Here is a 22352-nt window from a genome sequence, read left to right on the forward strand (position 1 = left end):
GTGGGTTTACTTTTGTGGTGGAGGATTGCACTGGTTATTATGGAGGATAGGTGTGAGAATTTCCTGGAGAGTCCTTTTTATTTTTTATTCCTTTCGTTACCCCTCACTAAACTTTTGCATTTGGTTTTGTTTTCAAGGTGTCTTGGGCTGAAGTAAGACAACCACTACTGCTAGAAGCTGCAATTAGAGATACACTTGTTGAGCACTTTTTATGCATCATATACTTTATTCACTATGTCATTTTACCTTATAACATCATATTTTCTAAATTATCACATTTTTGGTCAAATACCTTTATTGTAAGCTGAGGAACTGAGCAGGTGAGCTGCTTGGTCAAGCTCACTGAGCTGGTAACTGGCATTCCTCAATTTGAACACCCATTGCATCTGCCCCTATAGACATTCAGAAGCCTATCCTGGGTATCACGTCAGAGGGGACAGATCTCAGGATGCTGGAGAAGAGACAAGAATCGCATGAGTAGGTGTCTCCCTGGGTCTCAAGTGATGCTCATGGCTCACATATACCGAGAAGACATTCTTCTTGACTTCTGTCCATTTGGGTCCACATTCCACATTCATCATGATTGGATATAAGTGAAGCTGAGATGTGCCACCTTCTGACTGAATAACTGAAAATCTACTTGAAATGAGATAACTTCTAAATAAAAATATATTACGTACAAATGAGGGCCTTTTCTGCCTGGAATAGATTCTCAGACAAAATCTATCTATTAACTTAGACTGCAGACTTTACCTCCATTCTTTGTGTTTTCATTTTTTCCCCTTGACCTTCAGATTGTTTCTCTCTTTCACTGAACAAGAAAATGATGTTGAAAGAGCTTGGCAATTTCTGAGTAGAGCACATTAGAATGCATTCTTTCTACAAAGTGAAAGATTGTTCCTAATTTGTAGCTGTTGTCCAACAGTCTGCAGCCTCATTTGACCACTGAGGAGCTCCCACTCTTCCACTCACGTGCTGTGTAACCATGAAGGGGCCACATAGCAGCAAGACTTGGCAACTTCCAGGTCAGCTAACCCCACCACTGTGCTCCTCCAGACAAGCTAAGTCCTCACCTCAGCTGGTCTGTTTAAAAGCTATTTAAGCTCTCCTGACATTGATCACAAACTACAGAGGAATGATCGCATCCTTCAGTGTAGGGTACCATTCTATGTTAAGGGAAAAAGGAATCATGGCCAAATAAAGTCATCAGGAAATTTGCAATGACTAGACCCCACCTCCACCCTATACTGTCTACTGCACGCAAGCAGGAACTGCAACCACCAGGAAGCCACGAGAGTGGGTATCATTCAGTGCTGCTGTGACTTCTATTGTCTTTTTTTTTTTTTTTGACACCACAAAGTAATTGTTAAAAAGTGTGATCAAAACAAAGCTTATCTCAAGGGACAGTAATCAGAGCCTCACCTTGGAAGGAGGCAGAGCCAGTTGGGCTGTGCGTCTGGAACTAAGACTGAGTTCTTCCAAAAAATGTGACCTCAGCTACCATATTTCACAGACATTTTGCTTAAGGTTTCACTGTCCTTCCAGGAAAAGCTCTGCAGCTTTCGCCTATTTTTTGCTTGACCCAACTCTCAGATGAATATGGAAAATTCACTCACTAGTCCAAGAAGTTTTCATTGAACACATGCTCCAAGCTATGCCTGGGCTTAGCTTTTGGAGTATTTGTGATAAATAGGACTTCCAATTCCAGCCTTTTAGCAGTGACAGCTTTGAAGAGATGCTGAAGCATAGGAATTTCAGAGGGAGGAGGCTCCTTTAGATAACAGCCATCGTGCAGCACTCCATGGAGTCTGTTAATCCACATTCAGGCCATATGTATAAACACAGCCTCTGCTAGCTGGTCTCTGCCTAGTCCATGTCATAGGGTAGGGCTACAAATACTCTTTCCCCAGATATTCTCTTTCTCCCTTGGGAAAGGGTTTACAGCCTCTCCTTTTGAGGTCAAACTCATCCAACTGTTGCACTGCCCCTTTATTGATGAGAGACTCAACCTCAAGACTTGCTCCACCCAATGAATTGTGTGAGTGTGTGGCCTGTGTCAATCTCAAACAGCAGCTTTCAGGGCCATTGCATGGTTCTACATCCCCTTTCCCTCTACCACGAGACTGCTGTGCCCCAGAAAAGGACAGATCCTTTTCCTTGGAACCCAAAACAAAGATCTCAAGATGTCAAACTCTAGCCAATGTGGGAAGGCACCTGATGTGAGGAAGGCACATCTCCATCTTCTTATGGCTGAACAGTATTATATGGTATATAGATACCACTTTACATCTTTTTGTATTTACCTGGATGGAATTGAAGAACATTCTTCTTAGTAAAGTATCATAAAAATGGAAAAACAAGTATCCAGTGTACACAATACTAATATGAAACTAGCAGATGAACACCTACATAAGAGAAAAACTAAATTAAGCTCAAGTAGGCAGGAGGGGACAGGGCAGAGGGGAGGAGGGGGGCAAAGGGGAGAAGAGGGAGTGAGATTGGTGTGTTTTCACCTAACAGGCACAATGTTAAGATATATGGCACACCTCCTGGGTGAAGGGCCAACTACATACAACTTGGACTTTACATAACAAATGAAAACAATGTAACCTAATCATCTGCACCTTCATATTCATCTGAAATTTAAAAAATTATTAGAAGTACAAAGCCAAAAAAAAAAAAATCAGCTGCAGTAAGCCCTTGTGTGGATCTGTCTGGGCACCAGCGTACATACAGCTGCTCTGCACACCCCCAGCTCTAGTAGTTCAGTTGTGCCTCAGTGTGGAGGGCAGCTGCCTTTGGGTCCTGTGCCTAAGGGTGGCTTCCCCGATTGTCCCTGTCCTTTAGGGAGGGTGCTATCTGGGAGGGTCAGACACCCTCAGTGTGGATGGAGGGGTCGATTGTCCTACCTCCCTTGAATCTCACAGCCCATCTTCCTCCAGCCCCCTTTTGCTTCCTTCCCTCCTTGGGAACAGTGTAAATGTGTTCCTTTTGCTCTTTGGGACTTTGTGATTGGAGCTATACTCACAGGTATATCTCAAGGTGGTTTTAATTCTTATTTCTCTGATGATTAGGACCATGAGTATTTTTTCATGGTCTTTGTTGGCCATTCATCTGTCTTTTTGGAGAAGGATCTTTTCATGTTTCTTGCCCACTGATAAATGAGATTGATTGCTCTTTTCTTGCCCTGGGAAAGAAGCAGTGACAGGATAGCACATCCCCTTCCCAGCTGCCAGGCCCCACTGACATGCAGAACTCATTCTAAGCCTTGCCCCATTTGCACCCTATTCTCCAAGGGAGCGCTCCCAATCTATGACCTCTATCCCCCTTCCCCAACTGCAGTCACCTGGGGAGAGCTTTAGCCTCAGCCTCTTCCCTGTTCTGTTTGTAGTTGGGTGATGCTACCATGAATCTCTCACCAATGACCTGAAGCCAGGGTGGGCAGGGAGCACAAGCAGCTATCAGAGCCCCAGCATCCCTCTTGCTCCCTTGGCACCAGCCTGTGCTGATTAACCCTTCTCACCTCTCCTCTCGGAGGGTAGTGGGCAGCCATCATTCTCATGTCAGTGAAATCTGCCTGGCGTTTGCTGGTGGTGTTTGCATTCTCAGGACATCTGTGGCTTAGGAAAGAAATGTGTCCCCTATTAACAAAATTTCAGGCAATAAATGTAACATGCACTTAGCACATCTTAGTTCCTGCAGCTCATGAAAAATATGGGCCAACAAAAAAGAAAAGCATGATGGGACCTAAGAGGAAATTTGCTAAAGGTCGAAGATAAACATCTTAGAAGCTTGCAGAGGATAAAAAAAAGAGGGCCTTCAAAGGGTCATGGCCCAGGAAGGCTCAATAAAGGGAGGGAAGGCCAGCAGGGAAGATGCTGATAGGGAGAGAAAACAGCATGTAGACTCTGCCATCACTCAAGAATGGGAAAGGAGCTCTCATCCTGCCCAGGACCTACAGGTCAAGAGCCACACAGAACGGTGCCTCTCTCTGCTGTAAACCATGCAGGGGTGAGGCTGCTGGGCACTGAAAGGCCAAATTAGTCCACACACAGGAAGCAGTGCTCATCCCTAAGAAGGAAATGCATGTCCAAAAGCAAAAAATAATTTAATGGGCAACAAAGAATTCTCTCCTAATGAATTGGAAGATAATTTCTTTCTATGGGTTAAGTTGCAGAGAGATAAATTATTTTTTATCTCAGAGATAAACATATCTCCATTTTTAGTGAGACAAGAAGAGGCTGAGGATGAACAGCTGCGTGCAGAGTGTGTCCTGGGGAGGGAGGCAGGGAAATGCCTGGGTCCTGGAGAGGTCTGTGGTTTGGACACTGTGTCATGCCACAATGAAGCCCCTGCTCTTCTAATTCTACAGCAGCTAAGACAGGTGGGGTAGGGAGTTATGAGCACACTCTGTGTCCTGCCTCTGCTCGGGCTCAGCCCCTGAGCCCGTGTCTCCTTTCCATGACTCTGAGATGTGCCTTCAGGGTTTCTTTTAAAGGTAACCCTGGGGTAGCAGCTTTCAGGGTCTGATAACTCCCTGACTCAGTCCTGTACACAAACCCTTCCTGGCCCCTGATATCCAAGCTCACACACTTTAGCAAAACAAAATAACAGAAGCAAAATCACATACAGAGAAGCACAGCAGAAACAAAATGCACACAGGGAGCCATGTGTCCCCAAGGCCTGGGTCTGTGCTCCGTCTGCACGCACAGGCTGTGCAGGCTGCAGACTGCGTGGGGTCCCTGTGCCCACTCCATGACGGGCCACTCGAGGCTCCTACCTAGCCACAACCCCAGTGGGGACTCTAAACAGAGCTACAACCCGCCATCCTGTCTCCATCACTATCTGGCACAGGGACGGCTGGTGTAGATCCTCCTCCTCTCCCCCTACAGGTGCACTAGATTATCCTGTAAGAGTAGAGAATGTCAATTTCCTCATTGCTTCTGCTCTTTTTATCATGAGTCTCACAAGCCATATCCACTGCATCGGGTGGTTTGGGGGCCAGCAGCAGGGGTTCCAAGTTACAATATACATCAAAATGGCAAAGTGAACTGTCCTGAAATGAGTGGTACCAGAAGTAAGGTCTGCCACCTTCTCTGGTGCCCACTGTGATTCCAGCCTACTCTCGGGGTTTTTGGTCTTGCAGGCTTCAGCTTACCCACTGAGTCACTGGATGAAGGAACTGCTGGAACCTAGCATTGATTTTGCTCCCGCCATCCCACATTCCTCCCTGGGCCTCCTTCCCACAGGCAGGCCATGCAGTGGAGTGGTGGGCGTATGCAGGCTCTGTAAACATAGCTTCACATTCCCCATCCCTGCACTCTGCTCCCACAAGATGCAGCAGGGGGTCTCAGCAGGCCCCATGGTATCACCTTTTATTTCTCTGGTTGATGTAAAATGAGGTTACAGCTCCTCCCTACCACATGCCCAGGCTCACTCTTGCATCCGGGGCTCAGCATCCACCAGAGGGATGGAATGACGTGTCTGAGATCACAAATAGGCAGGTCCAGGGACTCAGATCCCTGCCTGTGATCCCAGTGCCCATGAAGCCCAGCCCCCTCTTGACCTGGTCCTCCTGGAGAGCACCTGGGACAGAATGGAAAGCAAGACATTCAGACAGAACACTGTGACCAAGAAAGGCCCTGCCGGATGCTCCTTTCCATCTCTCTCACTGCACAAACACCATCCACATGGCTCCTAGTCACAGAGGATCTGCGAGAAAGCAATGTTTCTATTCGGCACTAGCAAAAGACAGAGGGCTGACTTCTGAGCTTTTTCTCTGCACACTCTCTCACCATCTGAGTATGGAGGCCCTTCTGGGGGCCACTGCTAGGAGGAACATCTCCTTGTGGAACCACAGATGTGGCTCTCCAGAGTTCCTGGCTAATGTGCTTTCTGACATCCTGGAATGAGAGGGCACTGACTGAATTCAGCCCATGAGCTTTATTTCAGCTGAGTCACATGCATCTTCACTCGGCCTTAAGGGGCCCCTGTGAAGACAGGCTGCACACAAGGGGCTGGCCCACTCCTCTTCACACATTGCTAAGATGTCTGCTGAGTCCTTCCTCGATTGCCTTCATGACGTTTTCTCTGGACTTAGAAAGGTGCTATGTTATTTCATTCTGGAAAGAAGAGCTTTTGTCCAATGCTTGAGCTCAGGTTCTTATTCTCAAAATGTGTTGGTAGCCATCAGTCACCCAAGGTGTTTTTCTAAAAAAATTCCTGGACTCCATCCCAATCATACTCAATTAAAATGTTTGAGGCGAGACCCAGAACATCTGCCTTTCAAACAAGCCCCTCAGCTTATTTTTATACACACTGAATCTGAATTAGCTTCTGAGCTAGATAAACCAGAAAACTGAAGCTCTGGTCTGGAGGGAGCCTCTCATTCACTAAGTGAGATGTTTCTAGACCTGCTCCTACTGGTCCTTGAGGACCCCCTTCTCCACTGCCCCAAGCCTCTTCCTACCAGGTGTGTCAGAGCTGCAGCGACCCAGTGGCCCCAGCTCTGTCATAGACTGGCTGTAGGCATCTGGGTTCAGAAGCTGTCCTGGGCTTCCCCAGCCTAGGTAGGAAGCAGCATGGAGGCCCCTAAGAAGATAGGCCCTGTGTAGGGCTCAGATAGCCCAAAGCAAAGACTTGCCAGGGTGTCTACTGACAGAGGCCTGGCCTCCAGCTGATTGTGATTTAGGGGTTGAAGCTGACCTTTCTCAAATATCCATCCTTACCCTTAGTCTAAACAAATATTTTTATCTTTTCCAACCCAGTTTAGGGTCTGGTCCCCTTCCTGGTGACACCAGATCATACCACCTGCCCTTTTAAGAATGTCATAGTACTTGCCACTGCCTGTGGCTGCCTCTTATTCCACACTGCTGATCTGTGCTGGTCACTGCAGTGCAGTATGGAGAGAGTGCAGACCTCAAGCCAGCAGACTGGAGTGTAGACACAGCCCTAGAGTGGAGTGTCTACCTCTCAGAGTCTCAGGGTCTGGTCTGTTCAAAGATGATGAGACCACAGGGCACAATGCAGGTGAAGTCAGATGACCCCAGCACCATGCCTGGCAGGCAATGGGCACTACTGACACAAGAGGAGACGCATCCACCCTGCAACCATGAGTTTGAGCTCTATTAGACTCTTGACATTTCTGAGTGCCCACTGCCTGCCAGGCATGGTGCTGGGGTCTTTCATGCATTAATGCATATAATCATCACAACCACCTTGTCTGGGGGGCCCTGTTATTATCCTCACTTACAGACCAGAGAAATGGAAGTGAGAGAGGTCACCCAATCTGCCTAAGATCAGAGAGCAAAGCATGATGGGGTCTATCTGGTTCCAGAGCCTGAGACATATTCCTGTCAGACCACGACTCAGTCAATATGCATCTGCTGAAAGTTTCTGAATGTTTTTGTATCAATGAATGCCGTAACCAGTCCTCAGCTATACTATACGTTCCCACCATCTACCTCTAAATCTAAATTATTTTTTTCTAAAATAAACTAGTATCATAATAATAACAACAATGACAATCACAATGAAAATTTTGGATGCAGTTTTTCTCTCCTTTTGTTTCATGATAGTGCGTAGATGTGAGGGTGGAGGATGGAAGAAGAAGCTTGGAGAGTGGACTGTCACTACTCCAAGGCATGTTTATAGCAGGTGTGATGACTCCCCACCCTGTGATTGGAAGGTGGAAGAAGGTGTTTTCTATGATCCTCAATATAGGGGAGGGAGCAAGATTACAATCACAGGAATCCAACTGAAGTCTCAGGGTTGGCATTATTTGCTTTGTGACCAAAAACATTGCAAGTTCTCTGCCTTTCAATGCTGTGCTTCACCAGGAAGGCAGGTGGTATTGTTGTGCCTTCCTGGTGAAGCACAGGATGTGGTGCACATGAGGGTGCCTTGCAGATCCCAACTTGCTACACAAACAATGGGTGTTGGACAGTTCTGGATTAAGGAGGTGCTTATTCAGCATTTACTTTTAGGATTTAATTTGAAATACATGTTTCTAGGGATAAAGTATTGAATTTTATGCACCTGGAGAAGGCAAGTCTTTAATTAGTTGTGTTACTGTAGCATTACATATTCATTTGGACCAAGTCATAAAGGGTGGAAAATCAAAAGCTATAATGAACACTATAGAAACACACATGGCACCATAACCACATTCACCTGCCAGCCAAAGTCAGCGATACACTGATGCTTTTCCAACATCCAAGTCATACAATCCTCACGTGTGCTAGTCATAATACTGCACAGGTGAGAAAATAAGGACAAGGCAGCCCACTTCACACAAGCTTGAATAGTACATGGCAAAAAAATTAGGAGGATGTCGACATCTTTGTGTTCCACAGGGAATTTTCTCTTCTACCTGTGGTGGGAGCTATGTCGCATCATTTTGCTATTTATTTTAATCTCTTTCTTTGAATGGATAAGTGTAATAACAGAATCACTAACTCTGTTAATCAATGATTGTTAAGACTAGAGAAGGAATTGTTTTATTGGTAGTAAACTTGTAAGAGTAAAGCATATAAAACTGATTTGAACACTACCGAAAACTATGCATTTTAAAACATTTACTCTTAACTTTTCAATAATCACGTTAAGGTTTTCAATCATTGGGATCTTAAAATGAATATTTTAAATAGTACTGCATAAAAATTGCTTTGCAATTTTCATATCATACTAAAAACCATTTCCCAGCTGATTAGTTTTATCATGTCTTAGCCTAACGCTAATGCACAAAATTTATATTAAACTTTATTTGACTCTTGGACCTATTTAGAAAATAATGGTGGTGAAAACCCCTTAGTATTTAGTATGATGTATCCCAGCACAAACTCAGTTACAAGCAAGTGAAATATCTAAATCTCTGCTGTAGGCTCGATGCTCATAGCTCAGTGGTTAGGGCACCAGCCACATACAAGGCAGGTGGGTTCAAACCTGGCCCAGGCCTTCTAAACAACAATGGCAGCAATAACAAAAAAAATATCCAGGTCTTGTGGTGGGCATCTGTACTCCCAGATACTTGGGAAGCTAAGGCAAGAGAATGTAGCTTAGGCCTAAGAGTCTGTGAGCTGTGATGCCATGGCTCTCTACCAAAGGCAACATAGTGAGACTCTGTCTCAAAAAAAAAAAAAAAAATTCTCTGCGTGTAGACTTTTACAAATTGTATTTAATGATAAACTTCAAAAAAGAAGAAAATAAAACATTGTGCATAGTTTTATATACAAACAAAAATTTCAAAAATAGAAATGAAAACATTTTATCAGCAAAATAAAAATGTACATTAGTCACATATATTTAAAGTTACATGAATAAGTGACTCCTTGATATCTAATGCAAAGTTAAACACTTACATGGGGGATTATTTCCTAATATGTGTTTTAGGAGGCAGAGTTAACAATTTAATATAACTCTAGTATTTTGCATTACTACACAATATGTATGTACATTTACTATATGTATAATAGTAAACATTGAAAATAAGATAACATGAATGACCTCTATTCTTTCTCATACATTTTTCCTTTTTCTTTTTTATTTTTGAGATAGAGTCTTATGCTGTCACTCTGGGCAGAGTGGCATCACAGCTCACAACAACCTCAAACCCTTGGACACAAGTGATCCTCTTGCCTCAGCCTCCCAAGTAGCTGGGACTACAGCCTCCATCACTTCACCCAATTAGTTTTTTTTTTTTTATTTTTAATAGAGATGGGGGTCTTAGTCTTGCTCGGTTTGGTCTCAAACCCCTGAGCTCAAATGATTCACCTGCCTCAGCCTCACAGAGTCCCAGGATTACAGGCATGAGCTACTGTGCCCTGCCTGCCTCTCCTAGCCACTTGTGTGACTATAGCACTGCCTTGTTAGATGGCAACTAATTTCTTACATTTGATTTTCAAAAAAATCGCATTTCTGTAATTAAATTAAAAAGACTAACTATAATACTGTATCTGAATTCTTAAAGCATTTTCCTTCAATGATTTTGCAGTTATTGTCTTGTAACCCACAAATGGCAATTTGAAAAATGAAAGGAACGCGTTATAGTTAATCCTGTATGTGCATTTCAAAAACACTTTACCCTTTTTAAGGGTGTCTATTTTATTACAAAAATAGAGGCCTTGAAGACTCAGCTCATTGATTAATGCAAGATATACAGGGTGTCCATAAAGTTTGTGTGCAATTTTAAATAGACAAAAATTGCATATGAACTTTATGGACATGTTGTATGTACATGAACCTTGTAATTAATTCTTCTAACAATATTAAACTAATTTTTAAGAATTGTCAATTTAAGGCTATAACAATCTTTTGAAAAATATTTCATCCAAGTAAACTAACTTTATTCAACATAAAGTAATAAATGCATCCTCATTCTCTTTTTAAAGGAAGTATCACATTTGTCATATCATGCATTGCCCTTAAAAAGACACACAGTACAGATTATATAAGAACTTCATGCATGCACGTGAGTATTTGTGGGGGTAATGCAAAACGCTGGTAATGACTAAACTAATGTTGTATGCCAATCTGCCTTTGCCAATTTCTTTAATTTTATTTCTCATGCCATATTATTTACTAATCATACTTAGCAGCTCACCCCAAAAAGGTCTATGTATTTTCTAATCCAGATATTTCTATAATAAATTGATATAATTATAGATTAAATTTTTCAAAACAGACATATAATAATTGAATAGCCTCATATTAATTCTACTTTCATATTATAATTATCGATAGAGCAAGATACCAGTTAGTTTATCATCTAAAACACAAACCATTTTTTTGGTGATAATATCAAAGTTCACTATACACAAAATGTCCACATAAATCACTAAAAAGTATAATTTGGTGCACATTTTCTCAATTATAGATCATACTAAAGCAGTTGGGACAACAGCTCTTTGTGTCAGAATAATCTCATTATAGCATCCAATGACTCCTTGATATCTAATGCAAAGTTAAACACTTACGTAGGGGATTATTTCTTAATATGTGTTTTATGAGGCAGAGTTAACAATTTAATATAACTCTAGTATATTGCATCACTGCACAATAAAATGATTTATTACAGATTAAAACATCATTTTTTCATTATTTGTATTAATGGGATGCAAACAGAAATACTGGATACTTTTAAATGGCAGATAACCACAGAATTACTTTGTTTTGATAGTGTGCTGGGTTTTATAATCACAAAGTATGAATGGTGTAAACTGTTGCTATGAATAATACACCTCAAAGAACACAATGAGGCCACACTGGAATGATTCACTGGACTGTGCTCAGTAGACATTTGCCACGGAAGGGCATTATCAAGATTTCTCCCCAGTTACCCAGTACAATGTTTTGTCCACAGCAAAGGTTCAATAAACATTTGCGAGACATATTGACTAGGAAAGAATTGAAAAGAGATGGGCCTCCTTCCCTGGATATCAAGAGTAATTGGAATTTACCTGGGAAAGAGCAATTAAGGAAGCTGAGGGCTGTCTGTGGTGTACAAGTAAATGTAGATGCCAACCAAGCAAATGATTAAGTGAAAACACCAGCACTGAAATAAGCAAAGGCAGGATTTGCCAATAATGGGGAAAATGGTGCTGACTTCTAAGAGATAACCGAGAAATATTTTATTGGACCAGACTGTTCCTCCACCCAACTCTGTTTGAGACAGACCCATAGAGACACTGTGCCTTCCTGGATATTCCAACATCCTAGTTTACAATAATTTATTTTAGATCTGTTGTTTTCTATGAGTCAACATAAACCTATTCATTTTTATGGGTCAGTTTCCACAGGTACAAAGTTGAATTTTCTTTTACCTCTCCTAAAATGCTCACTTGCAAAATTAAAGGGACTTCAAGTATTTGATAACTTTCTTTTATCTTTTTAGACCAGAGTCAAAATCCCTACACAGCACTGACACTGCAGCACCTTCCACCAACCCTGTCATTGCTTGAACTGCCCTTCTTTGGTTCTTTTTTTGCCTTCAGATCTTTCTGGAAGTGTAGTAGGCAGAACAGTCTTTGGGAATTTCAGCTGCAGTTTGGTTTATCGTTGGCAGAATGACTTCTGCTTGCTATGGTCTTCCAGAAGGTCTATTTTTAGGACTTCTATAACTATAATTACAAGCCTGATTTCTTGATCTCCTTTTTTCATAACTTTGGCTTCTGCAGGGTCTGTATCTATCATAACCATCATAATGTGAAGAACTGTACTTATACCTGCTCCTGCCTTCCCCACCTTTCATGTAATTTGATGTCTTCTGTCCGCCCTGTGCAAACTATATTTCTGTTTGATGTCCGCGAATCCATTTTCTGTTCAAGTTATACATAGCATCTTCAGCATCACAAACACCCTCAAACTGAACATGCACGAATCCTTAGACAGCGAGTGTACAAATCAAGTGGAACATACACATCAACTCCAGGACCATAACAACTAAATTCTCAGTGAGAGTCTTCAGACCTGGCAACATCTGCCACGTTCCTGACGAACAGAGATGAGTTGAGGAGCACAGGTAACAAGACCTGGCAGCAGCGTGAGTCTCGGCCAAGGCCACTAACTGGCATAACAGACTGTCCACAGTTCCAGTGGCAGATACTCAGCAACAATGCATTTTTAGACCTTAGTATTTTAAAATCAATATAGAATGGTAGTGAATAGTGGCACTTTGAGTTATATGGGAAGTGAGGGTAGTAATGACACCTACTACTGGAAGAGGTTGAGAGGATTGAATGAAATAATACATAAAGGGTGTTTATCATAGTATACAATAAATGGTAGTTGGTTTTGTTTATGGTTGTTTGGGTTTCCTAGGGATGCCATTAAAAAGTTCTAGGGGCTTAACAACAAAATTAATTTTCTCACAATTCTGGAGGCCGGAAGTCAAGGTAAAGTGCCGGCGGCAGAGTTAGTTGGCTCCAAGGCCTCTCTTTGGCTGAAAGATGGTTCCTTTCTTGCTGTGTGTCCTCACATGGTCTTTCCTCTGTGAGTTTTCTGACTCCTAATCTCCTTCTCTTATAAGAACAATAGTGATATCAGATTACAGTTCACTAAATGATCTCCTTTTAACATAATTGTCCTATTTCCAAATTTAGTCACATTCTGAGATACTGGAGTTGAAGCCTTAAACATATGAGTTTTGAAGGAAGGGAGACACAATTTAGCCCATCACCATGGTCAACAGTGAAGTTCTGTAGTATGACAGAATGTGGCCATAGGAAGAAATCTACTAATCTATTTATACCCTAATTTACAGATTATCAAGTTAAGACCCAAGAAATAATATGTTTAGCACAACTATACATTAATTTGTCTCTGAACTAAGAGTTTAGGCCAAAAGAGCCTGGTCTTCTTTCAGAAAAATTTAAAGCATCAAATAAGTAATAGTTACTTACCACCGCATTTTTATACAGTGGATCAGAGCTGGAAGTTTTACTTCCATTGCCCTCATACAGAAAGCCAGGCCTGGCTTAGGCTATTAAATTACTTTTTACCGTGACCACAGACAATGCCAGAATTCAGATGTTCTGGCTTTAATTAGCATTAGCTTTATTCATTTGAATATTAAATTATTCTCAGGCTTTTCCCCAAGAAGTTTTAGTGTGTATTAGGAGTAAGGAAAGCTTATTATTTTTACCTTAACCCCCCGATCTTTTTGCTGGAAGCAAGGTTTCATTAGCCACATTCATAATCTTCTTAGACACAAACTCTCATGGAAATCATATAATCTTAAGGAGAAAACTGACTCTTAAAGAAATATTTCAACATTTCATGGAGAAAAATGGTAAGTGAAGCTACAGTATACAGCCTAAAGAGGAAGACCAGCTGCTGGTCAAGAAATAAAGAACAGAATACAAAAATCAAATCCCAAATGATTTGTAAAGATTATGACTTTCATAGTAGAAGATTGAATTGGACATTTGTTAATTTGGACTTATCTGTGTTGACTATTCCTTTGATCATTCCACGTTTAAGATGGTTATATGTCAGTATTCTCATTTATTCTGCCAACTTTCTAGCAAATTACTTATAAAATCATAAAGAGAAAAGCAAAATCACAACAGCACTGGAAACTAGGCCCCTTACTAGCACAAAAGGACTCTGCCTCCCCCACCTGCTGAGTATCTGGGTAGATCTCTCCTCCATCAAGAGGAGAAAAAACAAAGCCAAGGAAACACTCTGAACTAAACAGGAAGAGAAAAGGCACATTCGAGAGAAGCATGTTCTGAGAAATACAAGGACGTTCTGGAAAACCCTGGATTGTGTTCTCAGCAAATCTCAATGAAACTTGAACTTCATGAAGAAAGACAAAGGCCAATGTGCAAGATGAGATGGGAGGAAGCAGCAGCAACTGGAAAGGTGACGTCAAAAGCTTCAAAACCCACAAGGGGATCAAGTTCAAGGTGAAGCCTGAGCATGTATTTACCTTCCCTTCCAGCTCAGATTCCATGGCAATCAATAAGGTTTCACAAGAATAGAATCAGGAATGTGTGATGAGTACAATACTGCTAGTAGCACTTTTTGGAGAAAGTTTCAAGGCAGAAGGCAGTGAATTGATGGAGAAATAAGGCTTGTGGAAGCCTCCACCTCCTAACTCAGGAGGAGGAGGACCAGTGAGGGAACTGCTGATGTTCCCAAATTGGAGTGGCCTTGGTAAAAGAAACTTTTTTGTTTCCTACTGTCCCCCTGGGTAGAGTGCCATGGCATCACAGCTCATAGCAACCTCAAACTCGGGCTCAAGCTGTCCTCTTGCCTCAGCCTCTCAAGTAGCTGGGACCACAGGTGCCCACCCTGACTCCTGCCTGGTTTTTATTTATTTATTTATTTATTTTTGGTAGAGACGGTGTCTTGCTGGTCAGGCAAGGTCTTGAACTCCTGAGCTCCAGCAATCCACATGTCTCTGCCTCCCAGAGTGCTGGGATTACAGGCATGAGCCACCGTGCCAGGCTGGTAAAAGTAACTTAAATTTAGAGTACTCATTGTCATGTGCTGAGATGTGCTCCTCTCCCATCACCCCCAGTGCTTCTGCCTCAGTGGTTTTCAGAGATCAAAACTCAAGTTCAGGGAAGAGAATACTGTTTACCTTATGACACTGACAGGTTGAATCTGAAGCAGGTATGAGTCACTGATCCAGAGAGCAGTCCTGGTAGGCCATCCTAATAAACTGCTTTGGGTATTTCAGGATTAGTTTATGGAAATTAGTGGGGACTGCCACAGGCATCCAGCAAGGCTCTGTTCAGTGGCAACAAAGATGATCCAGTCCATTATGTGTGTATTTTTGCTGATATGCAAACATCAGAAGGGCATGTATGGAGACAACTAAAACAAGTGGACAAAAATAAAAAGCTTTGAAGTTGAGGTGGTGAGACAAAGGGTGACCAGCTCGCTCCCAGACTGTGCTGGGGAAGTTCCTGTGATGTTCAGGCAAACACCACGCAGCCCTGTGGCCTGTGGTCTGGGCTCTACAGTGGGCCCTGCGCTCAACTGATAAGAAGGATCACCTCGCAGAGCTGCTGTGAGATTAGATACACTCAGAACCAGCACACAAAACTGTGAGTTGGTCATTTATTTTCTTTCTGTCTTTCTTTGAATTACACACCTTTGCCTGGAGGCCACAGCTGTTTGATTTTCCAGCAGATGCCCAGAACCCACCATGTGCTACAGCATAAGCTATCTGATAAATGCTTGTCAAAAACCTGGATTTTAGTTTAAAAACAACATATACCACATTGCATGGTTTTCAGCAAAAAGTGAAAGCCATCACTCTGTACCTCCTCCTTAAGATGCCTCTGTTTTTGCACTTGTCCCCAATATTGCTCTCAGAGCCATGCAATGGGACTCAGGAATATTTGCCTTAAATTTATGCAGGGTGGCTCTGTCGTCAATTATGAAAGATGCAGAGTCACCTGCTACCTATACTATTCACTCATCTATTGCTCTTTCACTAGGCAAACCTGTTACAGGTACTGATTTTACCCTTAAGGAGATGTCAGGGTGATATCACCTCTACCTGAACACAGCTCTTCCAGGGGTCAGTCTGTGCTCTGGCCCTTTCTGTGCCACCAGGGGGTGTCCAGGCTTCTCTCTTCACCTGCCCGCTATCCACATCAGTTTCTTTACCTGTGAAATCAGTGCTGGGCTGTGCTCCTCACCATGGGAGGTTTGAGAGGGATGAGGGAATGAATGATGGAGAGAAGGATCACTGTGTCTCTGCCCTTCCCAAGGACAGCTGCTAGAAACACCAAGATTCCACAACAGGAGAAGAGTCACCTCTGAGTCAGTCTTTGAAAATCACTAAATGATTGCCAGAGTTTCTTCCAGCTTGGGCATACTTTGACTCAGTCTATTCCTGTTTTGGAAGCTTATACAAATACAGACTTTTTATAACTTCAAAAGCATGATCATAGGGAATCGAGTTCAGTATGGGGATAGACAGGAGAGAAATGAAGAGTTGCTTTCTTCATTGTTCAGAACGACACCATGTGCACAGATGTTCTCTTCCCTCCTCCACTCATTCTGCACCGTTCTTCATCCTGCCTTGATCCTCCAGTTTTATTTTAACTTTTCCTCCCAATCAAGTCACCCAGATTAGGGCTGGAGGTCTTTTTTCTCTATCTCTCTACCATTTGTGCGTCTCCCGCCATGAAAGAAGCACTCTGAACATGATGGTTTTGTGAACAGGTCAAATTCCTATCTGCCTTCTTAGCTCTCTATGCTTAGTCCTTCTTGCTGAGGGAGTGATTTCTTCATTGTTTCCTCATTGAACATTCAGATATTCCATACTCCGATCTCCAGAGCCTAACTTTTTCATAGTATATGTTGCATTTAATCATAATTAAGCATCTATCTCCTCTCCTAAACTACAGGCTCCTCCAGGGCTGCGACCACATTTTAATCCCCTATTCTTGGCACGAAGTGGGTGCCAGGTAGTTAGCAGGTGCTCAGCGAATGACAAACGCCACGTGAAGTGACATGTGATATAGATCAAGTACAGCTCTAATGATAGATTTCTGGTGTTGGAATTCGCAGTCTCACACTAAGAGGAAAATGGTGAAGACAGCTTGAGTGGATGTGCTTGTCAAACACTGTGACTCAGGGGTCAGAAGACATCTGATTAGGGAGATAAATTTTGTGATTGATTCTAGGCACAGAAAGCGGTGTGGAAGGGGGCTCGAAACAACACACTTCTCCTTCTTAATGTCCCAGTGAAAAAAACAGAAATCACTCTTTAGGGATTACAGAACAGAGTGGGCAGTTCAGCCTGGGAGAGTGGACAGTTAAGGGTATGCATGATATCCACTATTTTCAGATGTTCCAACAGCAGTCATGGAAGTGACAGACTAGATTTGTCCCAGTTTTCTCCATGTTGCAGAGTAAGGACAAGGGTGTCTTTGGTGTGATTTCAGCAAGAATTATGAGAGCCCCCCATCTGACAGTGGAATGGCAGCACACTGTCATGCCTGGCTTGGCCTGGGTCAGAGGGACCCATCTTATATGGCCTGTTAGGCACTGATACTTTAAGGGCCCATTAGACTTCAAAATTTCTGGTTCCATAATTTGGGAGAAGAGAAACGGTGGGCAAAAGTGCTCAGTGTGGGAGGATGTCTGTGTGACTCTTGCTGGCCGTGCACGATATGAAATTCCTCTCCTCCCTCCCCCCATGATAAACTTTGCTTTGTCACTCAAGATAAAAAAAATCTGTGAATAAGATTTTGTCATTAAATGAGTTTTCTACTTCCTAAGTGTGTTTGAGCCCCGACTCCCACCCTGCGGACTGGTTTGTCATTGTGTCTCTTCTCATTGCGTAGTGGAGGCAGCATCGCTTTCTAGCCTGTTTTCAATTATCAGAAGATTTAGCAGGCTGGGGGTGTGGGGGGACTCTGCTCATCTTTGCTGTCCTGCAACCTCCTGACCTCCTGAGTTAGTCTCTTTTATCTCTTTCTAGATGCCCCAAGTCCCAGCATACCACACTGCACTGGCTAAATAAACCTGCAAATCTAGCTTTTGTGCCCTGCTAATCCTTTTATTTCCTAAATCTTATTTAATCCCAAAGGCTCCCTTTCATCTCTTTAACTGTCCTCTGGGTCACTCACCCATCCTATCAGCAGTTCTTGCAAACACTGGATAGAGCTGAAAAGCCTCCCCAAATCTCTCTGATTTTTGTTAGATCCTGTATGGACTAGGAACCACCTGCCAAGTGGCACACTGGGCAAAGGCCCCACCTGGTGGCATCTACTTTGTTCAAGGGAAGTCAAGACCTATGCATGGCTCAGCAAGACGCCTGGCCTGCCTGCCACCTTCTAGGATGATGAAAGGAGAGAGGAACTCTGCATCCCTGTCTCCAAACACAGGACCGCAGGCCAAGGACAAAATTACACTGGGCTCAGAGAAACACAGTAGGGCCAATCCTGGCAAGTACATTTTATTTTGTCCAACTTAAGTAAAGATAAGCTATGGGTTCTAGGGAGAAAGAATAGTAATTAAGACAATTTTACTCTCTAAGGGAAGCAACAAGTAAAACCATACAATGCCCAAAATGAACATTTCTATTTCACCTCATTCCCAATGCTTATTTGGGAAAAAGATGTAATAGAAGAGTTAAAATCCCAGGAATTGAATTTATGCTTTTGTATCATCAAAATCATTTTGGTGAACTTTGTTTTACAGTTTTAATGCCTGTGTACATTCCCACCTTCCCGGTGCTGAGCTCCCATCCTCCTACCTGTTAAAGACGCGTGTTCCGTGGCCCATTGATGTACTGGTTGGACTTACTCATTTGTTTTCACAAGAGCAGCTGAAAAATCCCTGTCTGATGTTGGTGAAGACACAGCAACTCCCAGTGCTTCAAATTTCTTTAATGTAAACCTGGAAAATGACATCACCATGGCAGCATCAGATGAGATGAGGGCATAAAGTGGCTGATAAGCAGACCAAGACACAACCGTCAGGGTCTCCTGCTTTTATGGCCTTTGTGAGGATTCCTGAGACGGTATGTGTGAGAGATCTGTCCTCTCCACTGCATGGGATGAAGGTTAGTGGTGCTCACATGTGCCTTGCTTCCTCAACGAGGCTGTGAAGGTATGGGAATCACAAGGCCAAAAGCCCCCAAATAATCCTATCAGTACTTAAAAGAAGGAAAGGAATATCTCCAAGCCAATGTGATTAGCAGCTGGATTCTAGTTTAATTAACCAGTGTACGAGCCAATCTCCAGAAATCTCTCATCAGACAAGCTAGTGGGACAAAGAAAATGGGAGCAGTGGTCGCATGGGTGGCACAGGTGGCCCGGTTCTCCAGGAAGGGATATGTGGCCCCTGAGGACAAAGGATCTCTGACCACCTGGGGAATGCAAAGGATGGGCAAGTTATCCCAGGTATCTTCTTGTTATGGGAAGGGACTCACCCTGCCCTTGAACAATTTGTTTGAATTTTCAAATTATTATTTCTGGGATGTTTTGGATGTCCAAATTTCAACTACTTTTAAGGTTCTAATGATTTATCCCCCTAAGAAATATGTTGGTTATCCAATAGTATGTTAAGCCATCATTTAATGTTTATGGTGTACAGTTTGCTAAAAATAGACAAAAAAGAGGATTGATCCTTAAAGAACTTATTGCCTCAAAAAGATAAAGAAGGTAAACACAAATAAGATGCCTAAAATACAGTGGCAGCCACCTGTACACACACACAAGAATAGACCAGCTAGGCAGAGAGGCACGGGAGTTTTCACAAGGGATTGGAACAATTGAGAATTTTTTCCAAACTAACTAAAACATTAGTTTGAGCAAAATAACCCTTGCAGTTTGGCAAAAGGAGAAGCAGATGTTGTGCAGGAACCATTTAGAGCCTAGAGCATTCTGTCTTGCTAGTTTCTCCTTCCTGCGACCTAATGAATGGTCGCTGTCCCTGCTGTGCCCGCCTCCTTTCTGTCTGTGCTGAGCTCGGTGCTCAGTGCCCTGGGCTCTCCTGATGGGCACATGCAGTACACACACACACACACATGCCATGTCCCTGGTGGGTAGGAATGGGGGTGTGAGGAGGTCCCGGAGGCGGAGGCTCCAGATGCTCCCCACCCCAAACTCCAACAGCATGGTCATTTCTGTTCTTTGAGAGTTTTTACAAGTTGCTTTGTATTTCAGTGTAATCTTAAAAAAATTACTTGTATTAGAGAATTTTTTACAGAAAATGAATGAGGGACAGAGCCTGCCTACCAGATGAGGGAAGAGTAGAAGCCAGGTCCCCAACTTAAAGCATCTTGGCAAATTTGGGTTTGAAGAACTTGGAAAAGGAGAGAAAATTGCCACATCTGAATTTTTCCCTTCCTTCTGCCAGGCCTGGCTGGCGTCTCCTGGGAAGAGTTGCAGACGCACTTCCAGGCCATCACTCCCCACCTCACCCCAGCTTGCAGGCCTCTGGCCTTGGAGAAGGAGCCTCAGAAGGTGTACAGTTGCTCAGGGCTCCATGTCTCTACTTTTCCTGGGCAATGGATGGGTTTACTTTTATTTTGTTGTTTTTTAAATATGAAGACCAACTGAAAAAGCATACATTTGGAGAAAAAGGTTTGAAAAATGTAGCCTAATTCTTTTCTAACTCATGTTCATTTCTTTTGAGTTTCTTTTGTCATCTCTATTCATCACCCAATGTTCTTCCTCTCAGCATAAGACATCAGCACGGTACCATGTAAACTCTGTGGTGCAGAACAAAATAGAATAAAACATATCATTCAAAGCAGCAGTCTTCAACCTTTTTGGTACCAGTGATTGGTTTCATGGAAGACAATTTTTGTACAGACTGGAGTGGGGTTGGAGATGGTTTGTGGATGATTCAAGCCCATTACTTTTATTGTGCACTTTATTTCTATTATTATTACATTGTAATACACAGTGAAATAATTATACAACTCACCATAATGAAGAATCAGTGGGAGCCTGGAGCTTGCTTTCCTGAAACTAGATGGTCCCAGCGCTAGTATCACCACCTTAGCCCTACCTTACACCATCAGGCATTAGATCCTTTTTTTTTTGAGACAAAGTCTCACTATGCTGCCCTTTGTAGAGTGCTGTGGCATCGCAGCAACCTCAAACTCTTGGGCTTAAGCAATTCTCTTGCCTCAGCCTCCCAACTAGCTGGGACTATAGGTGCCCGCCTCAACACTTGGCAATTTTTTTGTTGTAGTTGTCATTGTTGCTTACCTGGCCCTGGCTGGGTTGGAACCCAACAGCCTAGGTATATGTGGCTGACACAGTAACCACTGTGCTATGAGCACCAAGCCAGGCATTCAATTCTTATAAGCAGCACACAGTCTAGATTCCTTGACTGTACAGTTTACAGAGGGTTCATGCTCCTGTGAGAATCTGATGCTTCTGCTGCTTGGACAGGAGGTGGAGCTCAGGCAATGGTGTGAGTGATGGGGAGCATCTGTAAATATAGATGAAGCTTTGCTCGCTGGCCCACTGCTCACCTCCTGCTGTGTGACCTGGTTCCTAACAAGCCACAAACTGGTAATGGTCTGAGACCTGGGGGTTGGGGACCACAGGTTTAAAGAGTAGAACAAAACAGCCAAGCAACCAATAAATGTTTAAGTGTACAGTGTGATGAGTAATGGAGGCAGGACAATTTAAAGATACTGAAGCTCGAAACAGCTATTTTGAGGACTATGTTGTGAAAGTAAAGCTTTCCTTCTTTTAAGGAAAGAATTGTCTATACCTATTGGTGGAATGTGTAATCATGACCAAGAGAATCCCAGGGGTGTCAAGAAGGGTTTTCGCTACTCTAAATATTTCCTCCATATCCACTACCCCAAAATCAGGTATTTTAACTTGGCACTCCTCTTGGGAGTCATAAGGCCAGCAAGGAGCCCTGACAGAAGGCCAGGGTCAGACAGAGAAGCAGCTGCTTTGCTACCGCTCAGAAGCCAGCAGGACCCACAGGCCCAGGACTCAGGAGCTGCCTGCAGGGGGAGGGGCAGATAGTGTCCTTTACAGTGGGTGGCCAGGCAGGGGGTTCCCCAGCAACCTGGGAAAAGCCCACTGACGCCTGGATTGGACAAGCAGCCATGAAATGCAAAGAGAAAAGCTGATAGGCACTTGCCAAAGTAGAATCAGTGAGACCAGCATCTTACTTGAGTTCCTAGTCTGTGACTTCCCTCTGACACCTGCAGTCCTCAGAGACGAAAATTTTATTGAAATTCTCAGCAGATAATCCTGGGTCTGTTTCCCACCATACATCTGGTCCTGAGCTTGCACAAGACAGTGACACAAAGACAACACCATTTAAGTTCACCGCTGCTACCACCACTTGAGATCTATACATCTTTCTCCTGCCCTCCCCCAACTCTAAGCCCTTCCCTGTGG

General features: G+C 43.1%; 1 pseudogene; it reads right to left on the bottom strand.

Annotated features, from left to right (window-relative positions):
- Positions 1-11986: 11986 nt before the first annotated feature.
- Positions 11987-12569, bottom strand: LOC100947836 (annotated as a pseudogene).
- Between the last annotated feature and the right edge of the window lie 9783 nt (positions 12570-22352).

This window comes from Otolemur garnettii, unplaced genomic scaffold (assembly GCF_000181295.1).
Source record: "Otolemur garnettii isolate 467f Iridium unplaced genomic scaffold, OtoGar3 scaffold00193, whole genome shotgun sequence".
In the NCBI taxonomy this organism is placed as follows: domain Eukaryota; kingdom Metazoa; phylum Chordata; class Mammalia; order Primates; family Galagidae; genus Otolemur; species Otolemur garnettii.